Source organism: Brachyhypopomus gauderio, unplaced genomic scaffold (genome assembly GCF_052324685.1).
Source record: "Brachyhypopomus gauderio isolate BG-103 unplaced genomic scaffold, BGAUD_0.2 sc65, whole genome shotgun sequence".
Classification (NCBI taxonomy): Eukaryota; Metazoa; Chordata; class Actinopteri; order Gymnotiformes; family Hypopomidae; genus Brachyhypopomus; species Brachyhypopomus gauderio.
Window position 1 is genome coordinate 1,230,133 of NW_027506886.1, and position 21,476 is coordinate 1,251,608.

At 43.4% G+C, this 21,476-nt stretch overlaps 23 non-coding genes across 23 annotated transcripts; all 23 read left to right on the forward strand.

Annotated features, from left to right (window-relative positions):
• The first annotated feature begins 4,951 nt into the window (after positions 1–4,951).
• Positions 4,952–5,023, forward strand: trnat-cgu (transfer RNA threonine (anticodon CGU)). The gene has a single exon. It is a non-coding gene; the product is annotated as a tRNA-Thr (tRNA).
• Positions 5,024–6,242: 1,219 nt separating this feature from the next.
• On the forward strand, positions 6,243–6,314 carry trnat-cgu (transfer RNA threonine (anticodon CGU)). The gene has a single exon. It is a non-coding gene; the product is annotated as a tRNA-Thr (tRNA).
• A 600-nt stretch (positions 6,315–6,914) lies between these two features.
• trnaa-cgc (transfer RNA alanine (anticodon CGC)) lies at positions 6,915–6,986 on the forward strand. The gene has a single exon. It is a non-coding gene; the product is annotated as a tRNA-Ala (tRNA).
• Positions 6,987–7,533: 547 nt separating this feature from the next.
• Positions 7,534–7,605, forward strand: trnat-cgu (transfer RNA threonine (anticodon CGU)). Its single transcript has one exon. It is a non-coding gene; the product is annotated as a tRNA-Thr (tRNA).
• Positions 7,606–8,205: 600 nt separating this feature from the next.
• Positions 8,206–8,277, forward strand: trnaa-cgc (transfer RNA alanine (anticodon CGC)). Its single transcript has one exon. It is a non-coding gene; the product is annotated as a tRNA-Ala (tRNA).
• Positions 8,278–8,824: 547 nt separating this feature from the next.
• Positions 8,825–8,896, forward strand: trnat-cgu (transfer RNA threonine (anticodon CGU)). The gene has a single exon. It is a non-coding gene; the product is annotated as a tRNA-Thr (tRNA).
• A 600-nt stretch (positions 8,897–9,496) lies between these two features.
• trnaa-cgc (transfer RNA alanine (anticodon CGC)) lies at positions 9,497–9,568 on the forward strand. Its single transcript has one exon. It is a non-coding gene; the product is annotated as a tRNA-Ala (tRNA).
• Positions 9,569–10,115: 547 nt separating this feature from the next.
• Positions 10,116–10,187, forward strand: trnat-cgu (transfer RNA threonine (anticodon CGU)). Its single transcript has one exon. It is a non-coding gene; the product is annotated as a tRNA-Thr (tRNA).
• A 600-nt stretch (positions 10,188–10,787) lies between these two features.
• Positions 10,788–10,859, forward strand: trnaa-cgc (transfer RNA alanine (anticodon CGC)). Its single transcript has one exon. It is a non-coding gene; the product is annotated as a tRNA-Ala (tRNA).
• Positions 10,860–11,406: 547 nt separating this feature from the next.
• Positions 11,407–11,478, forward strand: trnat-cgu (transfer RNA threonine (anticodon CGU)). The gene has a single exon. It is a non-coding gene; the product is annotated as a tRNA-Thr (tRNA).
• Positions 11,479–12,078: 600 nt separating this feature from the next.
• On the forward strand, positions 12,079–12,150 carry trnaa-ugc (transfer RNA alanine (anticodon UGC)). The gene has a single exon. It is a non-coding gene; the product is annotated as a tRNA-Ala (tRNA).
• A 1,519-nt stretch (positions 12,151–13,669) lies between these two features.
• trnat-cgu (transfer RNA threonine (anticodon CGU)) lies at positions 13,670–13,741 on the forward strand. The gene has a single exon. It is a non-coding gene; the product is annotated as a tRNA-Thr (tRNA).
• Positions 13,742–14,341: 600 nt separating this feature from the next.
• On the forward strand, positions 14,342–14,413 carry trnaa-cgc (transfer RNA alanine (anticodon CGC)). Its single transcript has one exon. It is a non-coding gene; the product is annotated as a tRNA-Ala (tRNA).
• Positions 14,414–14,960: 547 nt separating this feature from the next.
• trnat-cgu (transfer RNA threonine (anticodon CGU)) lies at positions 14,961–15,032 on the forward strand. The gene has a single exon. It is a non-coding gene; the product is annotated as a tRNA-Thr (tRNA).
• A 611-nt stretch (positions 15,033–15,643) lies between these two features.
• Positions 15,644–15,715, forward strand: trnaa-cgc (transfer RNA alanine (anticodon CGC)). The gene has a single exon. It is a non-coding gene; the product is annotated as a tRNA-Ala (tRNA).
• A 554-nt stretch (positions 15,716–16,269) lies between these two features.
• On the forward strand, positions 16,270–16,341 carry trnat-cgu (transfer RNA threonine (anticodon CGU)). The gene has a single exon. It is a non-coding gene; the product is annotated as a tRNA-Thr (tRNA).
• Positions 16,342–16,952: 611 nt separating this feature from the next.
• On the forward strand, positions 16,953–17,024 carry trnaa-cgc (transfer RNA alanine (anticodon CGC)). The gene has a single exon. It is a non-coding gene; the product is annotated as a tRNA-Ala (tRNA).
• A 554-nt stretch (positions 17,025–17,578) lies between these two features.
• Positions 17,579–17,650, forward strand: trnat-cgu (transfer RNA threonine (anticodon CGU)). Its single transcript has one exon. It is a non-coding gene; the product is annotated as a tRNA-Thr (tRNA).
• Positions 17,651–18,261: 611 nt separating this feature from the next.
• On the forward strand, positions 18,262–18,333 carry trnaa-cgc (transfer RNA alanine (anticodon CGC)). The gene has a single exon. It is a non-coding gene; the product is annotated as a tRNA-Ala (tRNA).
• Positions 18,334–18,880: 547 nt separating this feature from the next.
• Positions 18,881–18,952, forward strand: trnat-cgu (transfer RNA threonine (anticodon CGU)). The gene has a single exon. It is a non-coding gene; the product is annotated as a tRNA-Thr (tRNA).
• Positions 18,953–19,563: 611 nt separating this feature from the next.
• Positions 19,564–19,635, forward strand: trnaa-cgc (transfer RNA alanine (anticodon CGC)). Its single transcript has one exon. It is a non-coding gene; the product is annotated as a tRNA-Ala (tRNA).
• Positions 19,636–20,189: 554 nt separating this feature from the next.
• trnat-cgu (transfer RNA threonine (anticodon CGU)) lies at positions 20,190–20,261 on the forward strand. Its single transcript has one exon. It is a non-coding gene; the product is annotated as a tRNA-Thr (tRNA).
• Positions 20,262–20,872: 611 nt separating this feature from the next.
• Positions 20,873–20,944, forward strand: trnaa-cgc (transfer RNA alanine (anticodon CGC)). Its single transcript has one exon. It is a non-coding gene; the product is annotated as a tRNA-Ala (tRNA).
• The last annotated feature ends 532 nt before the right edge of the window (positions 20,945–21,476 follow it).

The following is a 21,476-nucleotide window of genomic DNA, read 5'->3' on the forward strand; positions in this document are numbered from 1 at the left end:
TGTTTAGATGTCGATTGTCAAACTGTAAGTAGATAAAATAAAATTGGATAAATTATATTACATATATTTATGTTTTAAGAATATTTTAGGCCCTCTGAGGAGGGCCCTGACGGTTCCCCACTGGTTTTGAAAATTAGTTCAACTTACCTGTTTGTCCCAGCATGTTTTCAGCCTCTTACAGGTCAAAGGACCTGAGCCCAGGGGGTTGATGGGTTATGTAGTCTGGAGGTTGTTACAAGTAGAATGTTCCATTTCTATGTTTGAGCCGGGGGGAGAGGACCTGCTTTTATGGTTCTGAAAAGGGGTTAAGGTTCCAGCATGAATGTTTTAATATGAAATGTTTTATATTCATATAAAAATATTGACTAAATAATAAAATGTTTGACTTAAGTTAAAATAGAAAAATGTAATTAGAACTTGTGCATTTTAAACCTTACGGTAGGTGGTTGAGTCCAATGGGCTAATGGGTTTGTAAAAGGCAGAACTCTGTGATTAGAGAGAGAGAGCTGGCTTGGAGTGCACTCCTCACGGTGGACTTAATAAACCGGTGCATTGGAACTTCCAGTTCTGTTTTTCAGTTTTTTGCAATTGCCACTCAGCTATCTTGCAACAGACCTGCTTGGGTTTAGGCCATGGTTATTTCAAATATGTTCTTTATCTTAAAGGTTGAGATATCTGATCTTTACATATCTGTCTCAATGCTGTACTCTCACAGAATATCTCCTCCTATTGAGAAGTCACGGCTTAACTTCCCCTGGGCAGAAGTATGAATGCATACATGCAATTCAGTAAAATATAATGTTAAACTCTGGAATCACATAAGGAATCACAAGCTAGAAAACTTGTTTGTTTGGCAGATTTGGTCTTAGGTGACTAGTTCCAAAGACTTGTAGAGCCCACTGTACATGGTCTACTCAAAGATCTTATATAAAAGAGTTAGGATCAGGTGACATTTTAAAAAATTTGGTATATTGTACATATTTGACCTGATGATATGTATTCATAATGTTGTATTTATGTTGTATAGCATTTTGTGTAAAACTACATTTTATTTGTAAATGTTTCTTTGTCACTGTTTTTTCTGAATAAGATTTTGGTGATCACACTTAATGCTTTACTGAATTGTCAGATCATTGACATTGAACAGTGCTCGACCGGTCTACTGGATAAGGGTTCTCAGCCACGCCCTGATGGGTCTCAGGCCGGCTGTCTGCTTCAGTGTGCTCTGACAGGGGTGGCAATGAGCAGACTATGTGCTAATGCTCACAAGATATTTTCACCAGGTGAGGATAAAATGGTTTGTGGGGTAAATCTAGGGTCGTACCTTTTTCACACATCACAATTCCTGCCTCCAGGGGTCTTGCAGACTGTCAGAGAATAAAAACATTATTAAATTGAACTGTATGGTCAGCATAAATGAGCTAAATATTTTTAGCAAACATTATGTTATGTCAATAATATTTTTCAGGATTTTGTGATGGGGACTTGAATCCATTGTTGTCAGCACTTTGCATGTCTGCTCAGCTATACAGACACTTCATTGTGCTCTTCTGCGTTCAACAGAATGAAATTTGGCCCAACCTAAAGTCATCAGTCATCAATGAACGAACCCCTAATCCTGCATCATGCACTTATTTACATTTAAGTTTAAATACTCCATAATCATTTTAACAAGACAAATCTTAATAAAGCTCACATTTTAATATCCCATGTTTCTTTGGAAGGTGTCAGTCGAGGCAGGACTGTTTCAGGAAATGAATATGTCACTGTGTTATGTAGAAGAATTGCTCAATCCAATTATATACTAGTGCAGAGTCCTGCCTGCCACGCCGGAGGGAGCCAGTTTGTGGGCAGCCGCGGAGCCGGGCAGCTGTGATTCATCACCAGCATCAACAGCACTGCTGTTGCATCGGCCTGCAGGTTATTCTATAACCTGTCATGGGTCTGACATTCCCTCACTGACTGTGAATCAGGCTAAGATGTTATGAAATGTCTCAGTGCTTGAGCATTGCTTAGATCTTTAAATCGTCTGTCATCTACCCCGAACTAGTTTTGGGTTTAAATTGATAAGTAGTGGAAAGAAATGACATGATGTAATTTCATTGTTTCATATTAACATTTTTAACATGTCTTTAGTATATGAAAAAACTGATGAACTTGGTAGACAGAAAGTGTGTACAGTGGATTTAACATATCTTGCATTTCTAATATGGCACATTATTTTTTAAAACAGAAAGAGGATCACATAAAAAAATCCTTGTTCATTTTCTGACATGCTTTAGTAACTTGTTTCATTGATGCTCTTTCAGAAAACTCTTTCCATAAAATCTAGGATGTTGACCACACTTATTCAGAACCTAATCTGAATATATTTTGTAAACTCACAGGTTTATACATGTTTTTACATATGAACACCTGTGAGGTTTTCCTCAGGTATCTTCGTATTAAACGTACACGTTTCCCCACAGCTGCTAACATTTAATAGGGACACTAATGTCCATTTGCTTGACAAACAACCCTGTATAATACCACTATGATGTGATTAAATTCTACTCCTTCATTTCATCAATGGAAAGCACACACTTATTTTAGAGCTCAGTGAAGTATGCGTGCATAGAATATAAAGAACAATGTTTCTTTAACAGATGGTTCACTTTTTATCATGTCTTGCAACTTTTTGGTTGCATGTTGAATATTGACATACTCTTGAGTGGTACAAGCACTCACAGGGGCTTCATATTTGACATAATTTGAGCAACTTTGGATGAAATTCTGAATCGAAATTACATCTGAGGCAGTTAGTCCTTCGCTGGTGTGGAGAGACCACTTCTGTTTCAGGGCACAGCTGTATGTTCACTCATGCGATTATCTGAGGACTAGGAGGCTTTAGAAAGCTCACAGGAAAAATGTTTGAGGTGTCAGATGAACATTTCACTCGTGTTTATTATAATGGGTATCTACAAATATATTATCATATATTACTACACAGAATAGTAAAAATAGTAAGTATAACATATTTACATCTACACACCACAGTCCTGAAGACCCTGTTAAATCTAAGTTACAGTATGTTATAAATAATGGTGTTGTGAGTATTTTATTGTATTTTGTGGGTGTGTCAACGTGGTGTCATGAGTGTCGGTGCTGTGTGAGGCAGACCTGGGTGGTTTGAGGGGAGCCTAACAGACCATGGAGAATGTGCGTCACAGAGCAGAAAACCATGCAGGCATGCAGCCAGAAATACAGAAAAAAGTATTTCAACCAACTACATGGGAGGTATCACAAAAGACCTAGCAATGCTTAAGATAATGATGCAACAATTAGGTTAAAAGTATGACGGTTCAAGAACTTCAAGAACTATATTCAAACAACATTTTAAAACCTTATATCAATTAAAATCATTCCCGTTAATGAGCAGGTCTCCTGGGATAAGCAGATATTCAGCTAAAGGTTATACCAAATTTACTGTCATCAAGGTAGGACAAAGGCAAGACACATTGCTCCAAAACAATCACATTGTTTACTCTATTTTAAGATTATATCTACTTTTGGAGTTTAAAAGCAATTTCATATTAAGCATGACAGTAATAATAATGTAGTGCCAGAGACGGCATTTACTGTACAGTACAGGTCTTAATGTTTAATTACATATTGTCTGTTTTTCCTATGTTTCTGAAACATTTGATTCAATCTTATATTGTTTCTTCACTTTTTACTATGTTTGGGAATATTTTGGGCTCAGTGGTAGAGCATGTGCTTTGCAATCTTTAGCATCTCGAGCCTGTCTGTTGTATCTTTAGAGCAGTTCTGTGTTCTGTGGTGTTTAGAAAGTTTCCTGATTTGGACTGTGCATGTGTGTAATTGAACATAATTTCCAAGTCTTAAAGCTGATGCTGCATGCTTATGGTTGTTTGTTTTATGCATGCGTGAGACCTGTTGGTTCTGTTTGTTTTATGCATGTGTGAGACCTGTTGGTTCTCTTGTTTTATGCATGTGTGAGACCTGTTGATTCTGTTGTTTTATGCATGCGTGAGACCCGTTGGTTCTGTTTTATGTATACATGAGACATCTTGGTTCTGTTGTCTAATGCATGTATGAGACCTGTTTGTTCTTAGATATGATGGCTAGCCAAAGTACAAGAGATAATAACCTTTGCCACAGAAATGCTGAATGTAAACCACAATAGTGCAATTTAAACTCATTTAAACCAAGTTTCAAATATTTTATATTTTGTAAACTTAAAATACAATGAAAATTGCCATTACAAAATAATCAGAAATCAGTACACTGAAAATGTTAAATCATTTGATATTTCCAGATAAAGTTCCATGAAATGGAAGAATTTAAGTAAGTAATGTTTAATGTGTTGTATGGCTGCAGTTAGTTTTCACCAGCATTCAAAAGATGAAAATTACGTTCAATGAATTGCCTGCCTCATGTGCTTTAATGTTTGCGCAGCTGCCCTCTAGAAATGGTCTACAAGTCTGTACTGAATGCTTACTCTGGCTTGAGGACTGCATCCTGGACAGGCACAGGTCCATAGTACATGCAGGCTTTTTGTGTATCATCCCTGGCAGACTGCTGGCTCTTTGAGGTCACGCCAGAACCCATATTGGAAACCTGCAATCCCCAGCATCTCTGCTTGTGTACAGAACCTTTAGAGCTTCTGCATGTTCCTTAGTGCTTAGAGCAGAATTGACATTCAGTTACACTCATGCATTGTCGAAATTTCCGGTTTCCGATTCAAATCAGGTAGCATCATCCTCCAAAAGGGGTTCTGTTCAGAAGTTTATGCTGTCATACTTCATGCTGATACTACTGATGCTGCTGGAACACCATCCATTGACTTACTCATGAGTCAGAAGGATGTTTTCATCTTGAAACTCTTCCAACACAAGTTGCTAGGAAACTTATGTGTCTGGTCAACATCCAGGTATAGTTTTGCACCCAAGGCGTGATGGCCAAGTGGTAAGGCGTCGGTCTCGTAAACCGAAGACCAAGGCTTCGATCCCCGTTCATGCCTTGTATGTCTGTCCTAATTCCGTAATCTCGAGATTTTGAGCGGCATAGTAGGTCTGTAGTAGCTGACTTTTTTGTGGAGCATTCCTGACAAACTTTTGGCTAGTAGATGTCTATCCAATGCATTCACTGGAACCCTCCAGCTGGCTCTGGGTACTCTGTACATAAGGCTTTGCTGTAGCTAGAGGACTGCCACAAGCCTTCATGCTAGACAGACACAGATCCTTATAAGATGCAATGTTTTTGTGTAGCATCATTTGCAGACTGCTGGCCGGTTGAGGTCACACCAGAACCCACACTGGAACCCTACCTTTGGGACTTGGCAGACTGGTGGCAAGAAGTGTGCCATGTGCTTGCAGGCAGAAAATGAAGGGCTCCATGTGAGCATATTTTCAACGTGTTGTATGGTTGCCGTTAGTTTTCACCAGCATTCAAAAGACTAAAATTACGTTCAATTAATTGCCTGTGTAGTCCAAATCGAGTTCCCGGTTCAAATTGGGTAGCGACACCTTCTAGAAGGCATTCTGTTCAGAGGTTTTTGGAGCTATATTTTATGTTAGCACTCATGACTTTGCACGATCAGCTTCCAAAGATAAAGGAAGAGTCATTAACATGGGGCTGTAGCTCAATGGTAGAACGTGTGCTTCGCATGTACAAGGTCGTGGGTTCAATCCCCAGCATCTCCATCTTATATACTGAATTGTTAGATTAGCCTAATGTGCCCTAACGTTTGTACAACTGCCCTCTAGAAATGCTCTGTACTGAATGCATACTCTGGCTGGAGGACTGCATTCTGGACAGGCACAGGTCCATAGTACATGCAGGCATTTTGTGTATCATCCCTGGCAGGCTGCTGGCTCTTTGAGGTCACGCCAGAACCCATATTGGAAACCTGCAATCCCCAGCATCTCTGCCTGTGTACAGAACCTTTAGAGCTTCTGCATGTTCCTTAGTGCTTAGAGCAGAATTGACATTCAGTTACACTCATGCATTGTCGAAATTTCCGGTTTCCGAGTCAAATCAGGTAGCATCATCCTCTAAAAGGGGTTCTGTTCAGAAGTTTATGCTGTCATACTTCATGCTGATACTACTGATGCTGCTGGAACACCATCCATTGACTTACTCATGAGTCAGAAGGATGTTTTCATTTTGAAACTCTTCCAACACAAGTTGGTAGGAAACTTATGTGTCTGGTCAACATCCAGGTGTCATTTTGTAGCCAAGGCGTGATGGCCAAGTGGTAAGGCGTCGGTCTCGTAAATCGAAGACCACGCGTTCGATCCCCGTTCATGCCTTGTATGTCCGTCCTAATTCCGTAATCTCGAGATTTTGAGCGGCGTAGTAGCTGACTTTTTTGTGGAGCATTCCTTACAAACTTTTGGCTAGTAGATGTCTATCCAATGCATTCACTGGAACCCTCCAGCTGGCTCTGGGTACTCTGTACATAAGGCTTTGCTGTAGCTAGAGGACTGCCACAAGCCTTCATGCTAGACAGACACAGATCCTTATAAGATGCAATGTTTTTGTGTAGCATCACTTGCAGACTGCTGGCCGGTTGAGGTCACACCAGAACCCACACTGGAACCCTACCTTTGGGACTTGGCAAACTGGTGGAAAAAAGTGTGCCATGTGCTTGCAGGCAGAAAATGAAGGGCTCCATGTGAGCATATTCTCAACGTGTTGTATGGTTGCCGTTTATTTTTCACCAGCATTCAAAAGACTAAAATTACGTTCAATTAATTGCCTGTGTAGTCCAAATCGAGTTCCCGGTTCAAATTGGGTAGCGACACCTTCTAGAAGGCATTCTGTTCAGAAGTTTTTGGAGCTATTTTTAATGTTAGCACCCATGACTTTGCACGATCAGCTTCCAAAGATAAAGGAAGAATCAATAACATGCGGATGTAGCTCAGTGGTAGAGCGTGTGCTTCGCATGTACAAGGTCCTGGGTTCAATCCCCAGCATCTCCATCTTATATACTGAATTGTTAGATTAGCCTAATTTGCCCTAACGTTTGTACAACTGCCCTCTAGAAATGCTCTGTACAAGTCTGTACTGAATGCATACTCTGGCTGGAGGACTGCATTCTGGACAGGCACAGGTCCATAGTACATGCAGGCTTTTTGTAAATCATCCTTGGCAGGCTGCTGGCTCTTTGAGGTCACGCCAGAACCCATATTGGAAACCTGCAATCCCCAGCATCTCTGCCTGTGTACAGAACCTTTAGAGCTTCTGCATGTTCCTTAGTGCTTAGAGCAGAATTGACATTCAGTTACACTCATGCATTGTCGAAATTTCCGGTTTCCGAGTCAAATCAGGTAGCATCATCCTCTAAAAGGGGTTCTGTTCAGAAGTTTATGCTTTCATACTTCATGCTGATACTACTGATGCTGCTGGAACACCATCCATTGACTTACTCATGAGTCAGAAGGATGTTTTCATTTTGAAACTCTTCCAACACAAGTTGGTAGGAAACTTATGTGTCTGGTCAACATCCAGGTGTCATTTTGTAGCCAAGGCGTGATGGCCAAGTGGTAAGGCGTCGGTCTCGTAAATCGAAGACCACGGGTTCGATCCCCGTTCATGCCTTGTATGTCCGTCCTAATTCCGTAATCTCGAGATTTTGAGCGGCGTAGTAGCTGACTTTTTTGTGGAGCATTCCTTACAAACTTTTGGCTAGTAGATGTCTATCCAATGCATTCACTGGAACCCTCCAGCTGGCTCTGGGTACTCTGTACATAAGGCTTTGCTGTAGCTAGAGGACTGCCACAAGCCTTCATGCTAGACAGACACAGATCCTTATAAGATGCAATGTTTTTGTGTAGCATCACTTGCAGACTGCTGGCCGGTTGAGGTCACACCAGAACCCACACTGGAACCCTACCTTTGGGACTTGGCAAACTGGTGGAAAAAAGTGTGCCATGTGCTTGCAGGCAGAAAATGAAGGGCTCCATGTGAGCATATTCTCAACGTGTTGTATGGTTGCCGTTTATTTTTCACCAGCATTCAAAAGACTAAAATTACGTTCAATTAATTGCCTGTGTAGTCCAAATCGAGTTCCCGGTTCAAATTGGGTAGCGACACCTTCTAGAAGGCATTCTGTTCAGAAGTTTTTGGAGCTATTTTTAATGTTAGCACCCATGACTTTGCACGATCAGCTTCCAAAGATAAAGGAAGAGTCAATAACATGCGGATGTAGCTCAGTGGTAGAGCGTGTGCTTCGCATGTACAAGGTCCTGGGTTCAATCCCCAGCATCTCCATCTTATATACTGAATTGTTAGATTAGCCTAATTTGCCCTAACGTTTGTACAACTGCCCTCTAGAAATGCTCTGTACAAGTCTGTACTGAATGCATACTCTGGCTGGAGGACTGCATTCTGGACAGGCACAGGTCCATAGTACATGCAGGCTTTTTGTGTATCATCCTTGGCAGGCTGCTGGCTCTTTGAGGTCACGCCAGAACCCATATTGGAAACCTGCAATCCCCAGCATCTCTGCCTGTGTACAGAACCTTTAGAGCTTCTGCATGTTCCTTAGTGCTTAGAGCAGAATTGACATTCAGTTACACTCATGCATTGTCGAAATTTCCGGTTTCTGAGTCAAATCAGGTAGCATCATCCTCTAAAAGGGGTTCTGTTCAGAAGTTTATGCTGTCATACTTCATGCTGATACTACTGATGCTGCTGGAACACCATCCATTGACTTACTCATGAGTCAGAAGGATGTTTTCATTTTGAAACTCTTCCAACACAAGTTGGTAGGAAACTTATGTGTCTGGTCAACATCCAGGTGCCATTTTGTAGCCAAGGCGTGATGGCCAAGTGGTAAGGCGTCGGTCTCGTAAATCGAAGACCACGGGTTCGATCCCCGTTCATGCCTTGTATGTCTGTCCTAATTCCGTAATCTCGAGATTTTGAGCGGCGTAGTAGCTGACTTTTTTGTGGAGCATTCCTTACAAACTTTTGGCTAGTAGATGTCTATCCAATGCATTCACTGGAACCCTCCAGCTGGCTCTGGGTACTCTGTACATAAGGCTTTGCTGTAGCTAGAGGACTGCCACAAGCCTTCATGCCAGACAGACACAGGTCCTTATAAGATGCAATGTTTTTGTGTAGCATCACTTGCAGACTGCTGGCCGGTTGAGGTCACACCAGAACCCACACTGGAACCCTACCTTTGGGACTTGGCAAACTGGTGGAAAAAAGTGTGCCATGTGCTTGCAGGCAGAAAATGAAGGGCTCCATGTGAGCATATTCTCAACGTGTTGTATGGTTGCCGTTTATTTTTCACCAGCATTCAAAAGACTAAAATTACGTTCAATTAATTGCCTGTGTAGTCCAAATCGAGTTCCCGGTTCAAATTGGGTAGCGACACCTTCTAGAAGGCATTCTGTTCAGAAGTTTTTGGAGCTATTTTTAATGTTAGCACCCATGACTTTGCACGATCAGCTTCCAAAGATAAAGGAAGAGTCAATAACATGCGGATGTAGCTCAGTGGTAGAGCGTGTGCTTCGCATGTACAAGGTCCTGGGTTCAATCCCCAGCATCTCCATCTTATATACTGAATTGTTAGATTAGCCTAATTTGCCCTAACGTTTGTACAACTGCCCTCTAGAAATGCTCTGTACAAGTCTGTACTGAATGCATACTCTGGCTGGAGGACTGCATTCTGGACAGGCACAGGTCCATAGTACATGCAGGCTTTTTGTGTATCATCCTTGGCAGGCTGCTGGCTCTTTGAGGTCACGCCAGAACCCATATTGGAAACCTGCAATCCCCAGCATCTCTGCCTGTGTACAGAACCTTTAGAGCTTCTGCATGTTCCTTAGTGCTTAGAGCAGAATTGACATTCAGTTACACTCATGCATTGTCGAAATTTCCGGTTTCCGAGTCAAATCAGGTAGCATCATCCTCTAAAAGGGGTTCTGTTCAGAAGTTTATGCTGTCATACTTCATGCTGATACTACTGATGCTGCTGGAACACCATCCATTGACTTACTCATGAGTCAGAAGGATGTTTTCATTTTGAAACTCTTCCAACACAAGTTGGTAGGAAACTTATGTGTCTGGTCAACATCCAGGTGTCATTTTGTAGCCAAGGCGTGATGGCCAAGTGGTAAGGCGTCGGTCTCGTAAATCGAAGACCACGCGTTCGATCCCCGTTCATGCCTTGTATGTCCGTCCTAATTCCGTAATCTCGAGATTTTGAGCGGCGTAGTAGCTGACTTTTTTGTGGAGCATTCCTTACAAACTTTTGGCTAGTAGATGTCTATCCAATGCATTCACTGGAACCCTCCAGCTGGCTCTGGGTACTCTGTACATAAGGCTTTGCTGTAGCTAGAGGACTGCCACAAGCCTTCATGCTAGACAGACACAGATCCTTATAAGATGCAATGTTTTTGTGTAGCATCACTTGCAGACTGCTGGCCGGTTGAGGTCACACCAGAACCCACACTGGAACCCTACCTTTGGGACTTGGCAAACTGGTGGAAAAAAGTGTGCCATGTGCTTGCAGGCAGAAAATGAAGGGCTCCATGTGAGCATATTCTCAACGTGTTGTATGGTTGCCGTTTATTTTTCACCAGCATTCAAAAGACTAAAATTACGTTCAATTAATTGCCTGTGTAGTCCAAATCGAGTTCCCGGTTCAAATTGGGTAGCGACACCTTCTAGAAGGCATTCTGTTCAGAAGTTTTTGGAGCTATTTTTAATGTTAGCACCCATGACTTTGCACGATCAGCTTCCAAAGATAAAGGAAGAATCAATAACATGCGGATGTAGCTCAGTGGTAGAGCGTGTGCTTCGCATGTACAAGGTCCTGGGTTCAATCCCCAGCATCTCCATCTTATATACTGAATTGTTAGATTAGCCTAATTTGCCCTAACGTTTGTACAACTGCCCTCTAGAAATGCTCTGTACAAGTCTGTACTGAATGCATACTCTGGCTGGAGGACTGCATTCTGGACAGGCACAGGTCCATAGTACATGCAGGCTTTTTGTGTATCATCCTTGGCAGGCTGCTGGCTCTTTGAGGTCACGCCAGAACCCATATTGGAAACCTGCAATCCCCAGCATCTCTGCCTGTGTACAGAACCTTTAGAGCTTCTGCATGTTCCTTAGTGCTTAGAGCAGAATTGACATTCAGTTACACTCATGCATTGTCGAAATTTCCGGTTTCCGAGTCAAATCAGGTAGCATCATCCTCTAAAAGGGGTTCTGTTCAGAAGTTTATGCTTTCATACTTCATGCTGATACTACTGATGCTGCTGGAACACCATCCATTGACTTACTCATGAGTCAGAAGGATGTTTTCATTTTGAAACTCTTCCAACACAAGTTGGTAGGAAACTTATGTGTCTGGTCAACATCCAGGTGTCATTTTGTAGCCAAGGCGTGATGGCCAAGTGGTAAGGCGTCGGTCTCGTAAATCGAAGACCACGGGTTCGATCCCCGTTCATGCCTTGTATGTCCGTCCTAATTCCGTAATCTCGAGATTTTGAGCGGCGTAGTAGCTGACTTTTTTGTGGAGCATTCCTTACAAACTTTTGGCTAGTAGATGTCTATCCAATGCATTCACTGGAACCCTCCAGCTGGCTCTGGGTACTCTGTACATAAGGCTTTGCTGTAGCTAGAGGACTGCCACAAGCCTTCATGCTAGACAGACACAGATCCTTATAAGATGCAATGTTTTTGTGTAGCATCACTTGCAGACTGCTGGCCGGTTGAGGTCACACCAGAACCCACACTGGAACCCTACCTTTGGGACTTGGCAAACTGGTGGAAAAAAGTGTGCCATGTGCTTGCAGGCAGAAAATGAAGGGCTCCATGTGAGCATATTCTCAACGTGTTGTATGGTTGCCGTTTATTTTTCACCAGCATTCAAAAGACTAAAATTACGTTCAATTAATTGCCTGTGTAGTCCAAATCGAGTTCCCGGTTCAAATTGGGTAGCGACACCTTCTAGAAGGCATTCTGTTCAGAAGTTTTTGGAGCTATTTTTAATGTTAGCACCCATGACTTTGCACGATCAGCTTCCAAAGATAAAGGAAGAGTCAATAACATGCGGATGTAGCTCAGTGGTAGAGCGTGTGCTTTGCATGTACAAGGTCCTGGGTTCAATCCCCAGCATCTCCATCTTATATACTGAATTGTTAGATTAGCCTAATTTGCCCTAACGTTTGTACAACTGCCCTCTAGAAATGCTCTGTACAAGTCTGTACTGAATGCATACTCTGGCTGGAGGACTGCATTCTGGACAGGCACAGGTCCATAGTACATGCAGGCTTTTTGTGTATCATCCTTGGCAGGCTGCTGGCTCTTTGAGGTCACGCCAGAACCCATATTGGAAACCTGCAATCCCCAGCATCTCTGCCTGTGTACAGAACCTTTAGAGCAGGCGTACTCAACTAAAACTGTCTGCGGTCCAATTTTGGCAGATACCTGTGACCTGAGGTCCGGTGCAGCGGGGGTGGCGAACGTAAGTTGTTGAGTTGTTGAGGGGGGGGGGGTGCGCGAACGGTGGAGGCGTTTATACTTTCGCGAGCGTCACTGCAGTGTTCTCCGAAACGATATGTGGTAGAAACACCCCTCAAAACAGGGGAATGAACATTTACCTGACCAATTTTAATGTTGCTATATGTTTCAGGTTTGAAAAGTGCTGGAATTTAGGTTAAAGTACTTTAAAATGCTTGAAATTGTAACTACTTGGTTTCACAACAAATATCTGTCTGACTGAATAGTTCTCTTGTATTAGGTTAACAAATACGAGCCTCTTGTAATTCCAGGACGAAACATGAGAGAACGTGAAGACGTGAAGATTGGGCGTTTTTTAAATAAACAACCATTAAATAATGTGATAAAAAGCGAATTATTTCGAGTATATGTATAAATATTTAACTTAATTATGTTTAACATGCTGGGAAATATTGAAATGGACCTTGAAAGTGACGTACAAGTGCTTGAATTCCACCTTATAAAGGTGTATGAACCCAGAAAACGTGACTTTGTTCATTGCGCTGAAGCGCGGCGCGAAGTTACAAAATTCGAGAGGTGCACGACCTCGCGAACCGACAGCGCGCGAGGCACTCGCGCACACGCGGAGCCACAGCGATTACGTCATTTTCGCCGCGCGGACCCTCGCGCCGCTCGCGAAGCGTCAACCAGGCAGGCTTGTTGTTGAGCGGGGGTGGGGGGTGGCAAACGTAACACTCGTGACGGAGTGTTTTTTCAATAGCGCTGAAATAAATGCTCCGGTTTTGTTTTGGTCCGTATCCAGTTAATCAGGAATGAGATTGGGTCCGGACAGGACTGCGTTCGGGTCCGGATCCGGACCGCGGTCCGCCAGTTGAGTACCCCTGCTTTAGAGCTTCTGCATGTTCCTTAGTGCTTAGAGCAGAATTGACATTCAGTTACACTCATGCATTGTCGAAATTTCCGGTTTCCGAGTCAAATCAGGTAGCATCATCCTCTAAAAGGGGTTCTGTTCAGAAGTTTATGCTGTCATACTTCATGCTGATACTACTGATGCTGCTGGAACACCATCCATTGACTTACTCATGAGTCAGAAGGATGTTTTCATTTTGAAACTCTTCCAACACAAGTTGGTAGGAAACTTATGTGTCTGGTCAACATCCAGGTGTCATTTTGTAGCCAAGGCGTGATGGCCAAGTGGTAAGGCGTAGGTCTCGTAAATCGAAGACCACGGGTTCGATCCCCGTTCATGCCTTGTATGTCCGTCCTAATTCCGTAATCTCGAGATTTTGAGCGGCGTAGTAGCTGACTTTTTTGTGGAGCATTCCTTACAAACTTTTGGCTAGTAGATGTCTATCCAATGCATTCACTGGAACCCTCCAGCTGGCTCTGGGTACTCTGTACATAAGGCTTTGCTGTAGCTAGAGGACTGCCACAAGCCTTCATGCTAGACAGACACAGATCCTTATAAGATGCAATGTTTTTGTGTAGCATCACTTGCAGACTGCTGGCCGGTTGAGGTCACACCAGAACCCACACTGGAACCCTACCTTTGGGACTTGGCAAACTGGTGGAAAAAAGTGTGCCATGTGCTTGCAGGCAGAAAATGAAGGGCTCCATGTGAGCATATTCTCAACGTGTTGTATGGTTGCCGTTTATTTTTCACCAGCATTCAAAAGACTAAAATAACGTTCAATTAATTGCCTGTGTAGTCCAAATCGAGTTCCCGGTTCAAATTGGGTAGCGACACCTTCTAGAAGGCATTCTGTTCAGAAGTTTTTGGAGCTATTTTTAATGTTAGCACCCATGACTTTGCACGATCAGCTTCCAAAGATAAAGGAAGAGTCAATAACATGCGGATGTAGCTCAGTGGTAGAGCGTGTGCTTCGCATGTACAAGGTCCTGGGTTCAATCCCCAGCATCTCCATCTTATATACTGAATTGTTAGATTAGCCTAATTTGCCCTAACGTTTGTACAACTGCCCTCTAGAAATGCTCTGTACAAGTCTGTACTGAATGCATACTCTGGCTGGAGGACTGCATTCTGGACAGGCACAGGTCCATAGTACATGCAGGCTTTTTGTGTATCATCCTTGGCAGGCTGCTGGCTCTTTGAGGTCACGCCAGAACCCATATTGGAAACCTGCAATCCCCAGCATCTCTGCCTGTGTACAGAACCTTTAGAGCTTCTGCATGTTCCTTAGTGCTTAGAGCAGAATTGACATTCAGTTACACTCATGCATTGTCGAAATTTCCGGTTTCCGATTCAAATCAGGTAGCATCATCCTCTAAAAGGGGTTCTGTTCAGAAGTTTATGCTGTCATACTTCATGCTGATACTACTGATGCTGCTGGAACACCATCCATTGACTTACTCATGAGTCAGAAGGATGTTTTCATTTTGAAACTCTTCCAACACAAGTTGGTAGGAAACTTATGTGTCTGGTCAACATCCAGGTATCATTTTGTAGCCAATGCGTGATGGCCAAGTGGTAAGGCGTCGGTCTCGTAAATCGAAGACCACGGGTTCGATCCCCGTTCATGCCTTGTATGTCTGTCCTAATTCCGTAATCTCGATATTTTCAGCGGCATAGTAGGTCCGTAGTAGCTGACTTTTTTGTGGAACATTCCTTACAAACTTTTGGCTTGTAGATGTCTATCCAATGCATTCACTGGAACCCTCCAGCTGGCTCTGGGTACTCTGTACATAAGGCTTTGCTGTAGCTAGAGGACTGCCACAAGCCTTCATGCTAGACAGACACAGATCCTTATAAGATGCAATGTTTTTGTGTAGCATCACTTGCAGACTGCTGGCCGGTTGAGGTCACACCAGAACCCACACTGGAACCCTACCTTTGGGACTTGGCAGACTGGTGGCAAAAAGTGTGCCATGTGCTTGCAGGCAGAAAATGAAGGGCTCCATGTGAGCATATTCTCAACGTGTTGTATGGTTGCCGTTTATTTTTCACCAGCATTCAAAAGACTAAAATTACGTTCAATTAATTGCCTGTGTAGTCCAAATCGAGTTCCCGGTTCAAATTGGGTAGCGACACCTTCTAGAAGGCATTCTGTTCAGAAGTTTTTGGAGCTATTTTTAATGTTAGCACCCATGACTTTGCACGATCAGCTTCCAAAGATAAAGGAAGAGTCAATAACCTGGGGATGTAGCTCAGTGGTAGAGCGTGTGCTTCGCATGTACAAGGTCCTGGGTTCAATCCCCAGCATCTCCATCTTATATACTGAATTGTTAGATTAGCCTAATTTGCCCTAACGTTTGTACAAGTGCCCTCTAGAAATGCTCTGTACAAGTCTGTACTGAATGCATACTCTGGCTTGAGGACTGCATTCTGGACAGGCACAGGTTCATAGTACATGCAGGCTTTTTGTGTATCATCCCTGGCAGGCTGCTGGCTCTTTGAGGTCACGCCAGAACCCATATTGGAAACCTGCAATCCCCAGCATCTCTGCCTGTGTACAGAACCTTTAGAGCTTAGAGCTTCTGCATGTTCCTTAGTGCTTAGAGCAGAATTGACATTCAGTTACACTCATGCATTGTGGAAATTTCCGGTTTCCGATTCAAATCAGGTAGCATCATCCTCTAAAAGGGGTTCTGTTCAGAAGTTTATGCTGTCATACTTCATGCTGATACTACCGATGCTGCTGGAACACCATCCATTGACTTACTCATGAGTCAGAAGGATGTTTTCATTTTGAAACTCTTCCAACACAAGTTGGTAGGAAACTTATGTGTCTGGTCAACATCCAGGTGTCATTTTGTAGCCAAGGCGTGATGGCCAAGTGGTAAGGCGTCGGTCTCGTAAACCGAAGACCACGGGTTCGATCCCCGTTCATGCCTTGTATGTCTGTCATAATTCCATAATCTCGAAATTTTGAGCGGCATAGTAGGTCCGTAGTAGCTGACTTTTTTGTGGAGCATTCCTTACAAACTTTTGGCTAGTAGATGTCTATCCAATGCATTCACTGGAACCCTCCAGCTGGCTCTGGGTACTCTGTACATAAGGCTTTGCTGTAGCTAGAGGACTGCCACAAGCCTTCATGCCAGACAGACACAGATCCTTATAAGATGCAATGTTTTTGTGTAGCATCACTTGCAGACTGCTGGCCGGTTGAGGTCACACCAGAACCCACACTGGAACCCTACCTTTGGGACTTGGCAAACTGGTGGAAAAAAGTGTGCCATGTGCTTGCAGGCAGAAAATGAAGGGCTCCATGTGAGCATATTCTCAACGTGTTGTATGGTTGCCGTTTATTTTTCACCAGCATTCAAAAGACTAAAATTACGTTCAATTAATTGCCTGTGTAGTCCAAATCGAGTTCCCGGTTCAAATTGGGTAGCGACACCTTCTAGAAGGCATTCTGTTCAGAAGTTTTTGGAGCTATTTTTAATGTTAGCACCCATGACTTTGCACGATCAGCTTCCAAAGATAAAGGAAGAGTCAATAACATGCGGATGTAGCTCAGTGGTAGAGCGTGTGCTTCGCATGTACAAGGTCCTGGGTTCAATCCCCAGCATCTCCATCTTATATACTGAATTGTTAGATTAGCCTAATTTGCCCTAACGTTTGTACAACTGCCCTCTAGAAATGCTCTGTACAAGTCTGTACTGAATGCATACTCTGGCTTGAGGACTGCATTCTGGACAGGCACAGGTTCATAGTACATGCTGGCTTTTTGTGTATCATCCCTGGCAGGCTGCTGGCTCTTTGAGGTCACGCCAGAACCCATATTGGAAACCTGCAATCCCCAGCATCTCTGCCTGTGTACAGAACCTTTAGAGCTTAGAGCTTCTGCATGTTCCTTAGTGCTTAGAGCAGAATTGACATTCAGTTACACTCATGCATTGTGGAAATTTCCGGTTTCCGATTCAAATCAGGTAGCATCATCCTCTAAAAGGGGTTCTGTTCAGAAGTTTATGCTGTCATACTTCATGCTGATACTACTGATGCTGCTGGAACACCATCCATTGACTTACTCATGAGTCAGAAGGATGTTTTCATTTTGAAACTCTTCCAACACAAGTTGGTAGGAAACTTATGTGTCTGGTCAACATCCAGGTGTCATTTTGTAGCCAAGGCGTGATGGCCAAGTGGTAAGGCGTCGGTCTCGTAAATCGAAGACCACGGGTTCGATCCCCGTTCATGCCTTGTATGTCTGTCATAATTCCATAATCTCGAAATTTTGAGCGGCATAGTAGGTCCGTAGTAGCTGACTTTTTTGTGGAGCATTCCTTACAAACTTTTGGCTAGTAGATGTCTATCCAATGCATTCACTGGAACCCTCCAGCTGGCTCTGGGTACTCTGTACATAAGGCTTTGCTGTAGCTAGAGGACTGCCACAAGCCTTCATGCTAGACAGACACAGATCCTTATAAGATGCAATGTTTTTGTGTAGCATCACTTGCAGACTGCTGGCCGGTTGAGGTCACACCAGAACCCACACTGGAACCCTACCTTTGGGACTTGGCAGACTGGTGGCAAAAAGTGTGCCATGTGCTTGCAGGCAGAAAATGAAGGGCTCCATGTGAGCATATTCTCAACGTGTTGTATGGTTGCCGTTTATTTTTCACCAGCACTCAAAAGACTAAAATTACGTTCAATTAATTGCCTGTGTAGTCCAAATCGAGTTCCCGGTTCAAATTGGGTAGCGACACCTTCTAGAAGGCATTCTGTTCAGAAGTTTTTGGAGCTATTTTTAATGTTAGCACCCATGACTTTGCACGATCAGCTTCCAAAGATAAAGGAAGAGTCAATAACATGGGGATGTAGCTCAGTGGTAGAGCGTGTGCTTCGCATGTACAAGGTCCTGGGTTCAATCCCCAGCATCTCCATCTTATATACTGAATTGTTAGATTAGCCTAATTTGCCCTAACATTTGTACAACTGCCCTCTAGAAATGCTCTGTACAAGTCTGTACAGAATGCATACTCTGGCTTGAGGACTGCATTCTGGACAGGCACAGGTTCATAGTACATGCAGGCTTTTTGTGTATCATCCCTGGCAGGCTGCTGGCTGTTTGAGGTCACGCCAGAACCCATATTGGAAACCTGCAATCCCCAGCATCTCTGCCTGTGTACAGAACCTTTAGAGCTTCTGCATGTTCCTTAGTGCTTAGAGCAGAATTGACATTCAGTTACACTCATGCATTGTCGAAATTTCCGGTTTCCGATTCAAATCAGGTAGCATCATCCTCTAAAAGGGGTTCTGTTCAGAAGTTTATGCTGTCATACTTCATGCTGATACTACTGATGCTGCTGGAACACCATCCATTGACTTACTCATGAGTCAGAAGGATGTTTTCATTTTGAAACTCTTCCAACACAAGTTGGTAGGAAACTTATGTGTCTGGTCAACATCCAGGTGTCATTTTGTAGCCAAGGCGTGATGGCCAAGTGGTAAGGCGTCGGTCTCGTAAATCGAAGACCACGGGTTCGATCCCCGTTCATGCCTTGTATGTCTGTCCTAATTCCGTAATCTCGATATTTTCAGCGGCATAGTAGGTCCGTAGTAGCTGACTTTTTTGTGGAACATTCCTTACAAACTTTTGGCTTGTAGATGTCTATCCAATGCATTCACTGGAACCCTCCAGCTGGCTCTGGGTACTCTGTACATAAGGCTTTGCTGTAGCTAGAGGACTGCCACAAGCCTTCATGCTAGACAGACACAGATCCTTATAAGATGCAATGTTTTTGTGTAGCATCACTTGCAGACTGCTGGCCGGTTGAGGTCACACCAGAACCCACACTGGAACCCTACCTTTGGGACTTGGCAGACTGGTGGCAAAAAGTGTGCCATGTGCTTGCAGGCAGAAAATGAAGGGCTCCATGTGAGCATATTCTCAACGTGTTGTATGGTTGCCGTTTATTTTTCACCAGCATTCAAAAGACTAAAATTACGTTCAATTAATTGCCTGTGTAGTCCAAATCGAGTTCCCGGTTCAAATTGGGTAGCGACACCTTCTAGAAGGCATTCTGTTCAGAAGTTTTTGGAGCTATTTTTAATGTTAGCACCCATGACTTTGCACGATCAGCTTCCAAAGATAAAGGAAGAGTCAATAACATGGGAATGTAGCTCAGTGGTAGAGCGTGTGCTTCGCATGTACAAGGTCCTGGGTTCAATCCCCAGCATCTCCATCTTATATACTGAATTGTTAGATTAGCCTAATTTGCCCTAACGTTTGTACAAGTGCCCTCTAGAAATGCTCTGTACAAGTCTGTACTGAATGCATACTCTGGCTTGAGGACTGCATTCTGGACAGGCACAGGTTCATAGTACATGCAGGCTTTTTGTGTATCATCCCTGGCAGGCTGCTGGCTCTTTGAGGTCACGCCAGAACCCATATTGGAAACCTGCAATCCCCAGCATCTCTGCCTGTGTACAGAACCTTTAGAGCTTAGAGCTTCTGCATGTTCCTTAGTGCTTAGAGCAGAATTGACATTCAGTTACACTCATGCATTGTGGAAATTTCCGGTTTCCGATTCAAATCAGGTAGCATCATCCTCTAAAAGGGGTTCTGTTCAGAAGTTTATGCTGTCATACTTCATGCTGATACTACTGATGCTGCTGGAACACCATCCATTGACTTACTCATGAGTCAGAAGGATGTTTTCATTTTGAAACTCTTCCAACACAAGTTGGTAGGAAACTTATGTGTCTGGTCAACATCCAGGTGTCATTTTGTAGCCAAGGCGTGATGGCCAAGTGGTAAGGCGTCGGTCTCGTAAACCGAAGACCACGGGTTCGATCCCCGTTCATGCCTTGTATGTCTGTCATAATTCCATATTCTCGAAATTTTGAGCGGCATAGTAGGTCCGTAGTAGCTGACTTTTTTGTGGAGCATTCCTTACAAACTTTTGGCTAGTAGATGTCTATCCAATGCATTCACTGGAACCCTCCAGCTGGCTCTGGGTACTCTGTACATAAGGCTTTGCTGTAGCTAGAGGACTGCCACAAGCCTTCATGCCAGACAGACACAGATCCTTATAAGATGCAATGTTTTTGTGTAGCATCACTTGCAGACTGCTGGCCGGTTGAGGTCACACCAGAACCCACACTGGAACCCTACCTTTGGGACTTGGCAAACTGGTGGAAAAAAGTGTGCCATGTGCTTGCAGGCAGAAAATGAAGGGCTCCATGTGAGCATATTCTCAACGTGTTGTATGGTTGCCGTTTATTTTTCACCAGCATTCAAAAGACTAAAATTACGTTCAATTAATTGCCTGTGTAGTCCAAATCGAGTTCCCGGTTCAAATTGGGTAGCGACACCTTCTAGAAGGCATTCTGTTCAGAAGTTTTTGGAGCTATTTTTAATGTTAGCACCCATGACTTTGCACGATCAGCTTCCAAAGATAAAGGAAGAGTCAATAACATGCGGATGTAGCTCAGTGGTAGAGCGTGTGCTTCGCATGTACAAGGTCCTGGGTTCAATCCCCAGCATCTCCATCTTATATACTGAATTGTTAGATTAGCCTAATTTGCCCTAACGTTTGTACAACTGCCCTCTAGAAATGCTCTGTACAAGTCTGTACTGAATGCATACTCTGGCTTGAGGACTGCATTCTGGACAGGCACAGGTTCATAGTACATGCAGGCTTTTTGTGTATCATCCCTGGCAGGCTGCTGGCTCTTTGAGGTCACGCCAGAACCCATATTGGAAACCTGCAATCCCCAGCATCTCTGCCTGTGTACAGAACCTTTAGAGCTTAGAGCTTCTGCATGTTCCTTAGTGCTTAGAGCAGAATTGACATTCAGTTACACTCATGCATTGTGGAAATTTCCGGTTTCCGATTCAAATCAGGTAGCATCATCCTCTAAAAGGGGTTCTGTTCAGAAGTTTATGCTGTCATACTTCATGCTGATACTACTGATGCTGCTGGAACACCATCCATTGACTTACTCATGAGTCAGAAGGATGTTTTCATTTTGAAACTCTTCCAACACAAGTTGGTAGGAAACTTATGTGTCTGGTCAACAT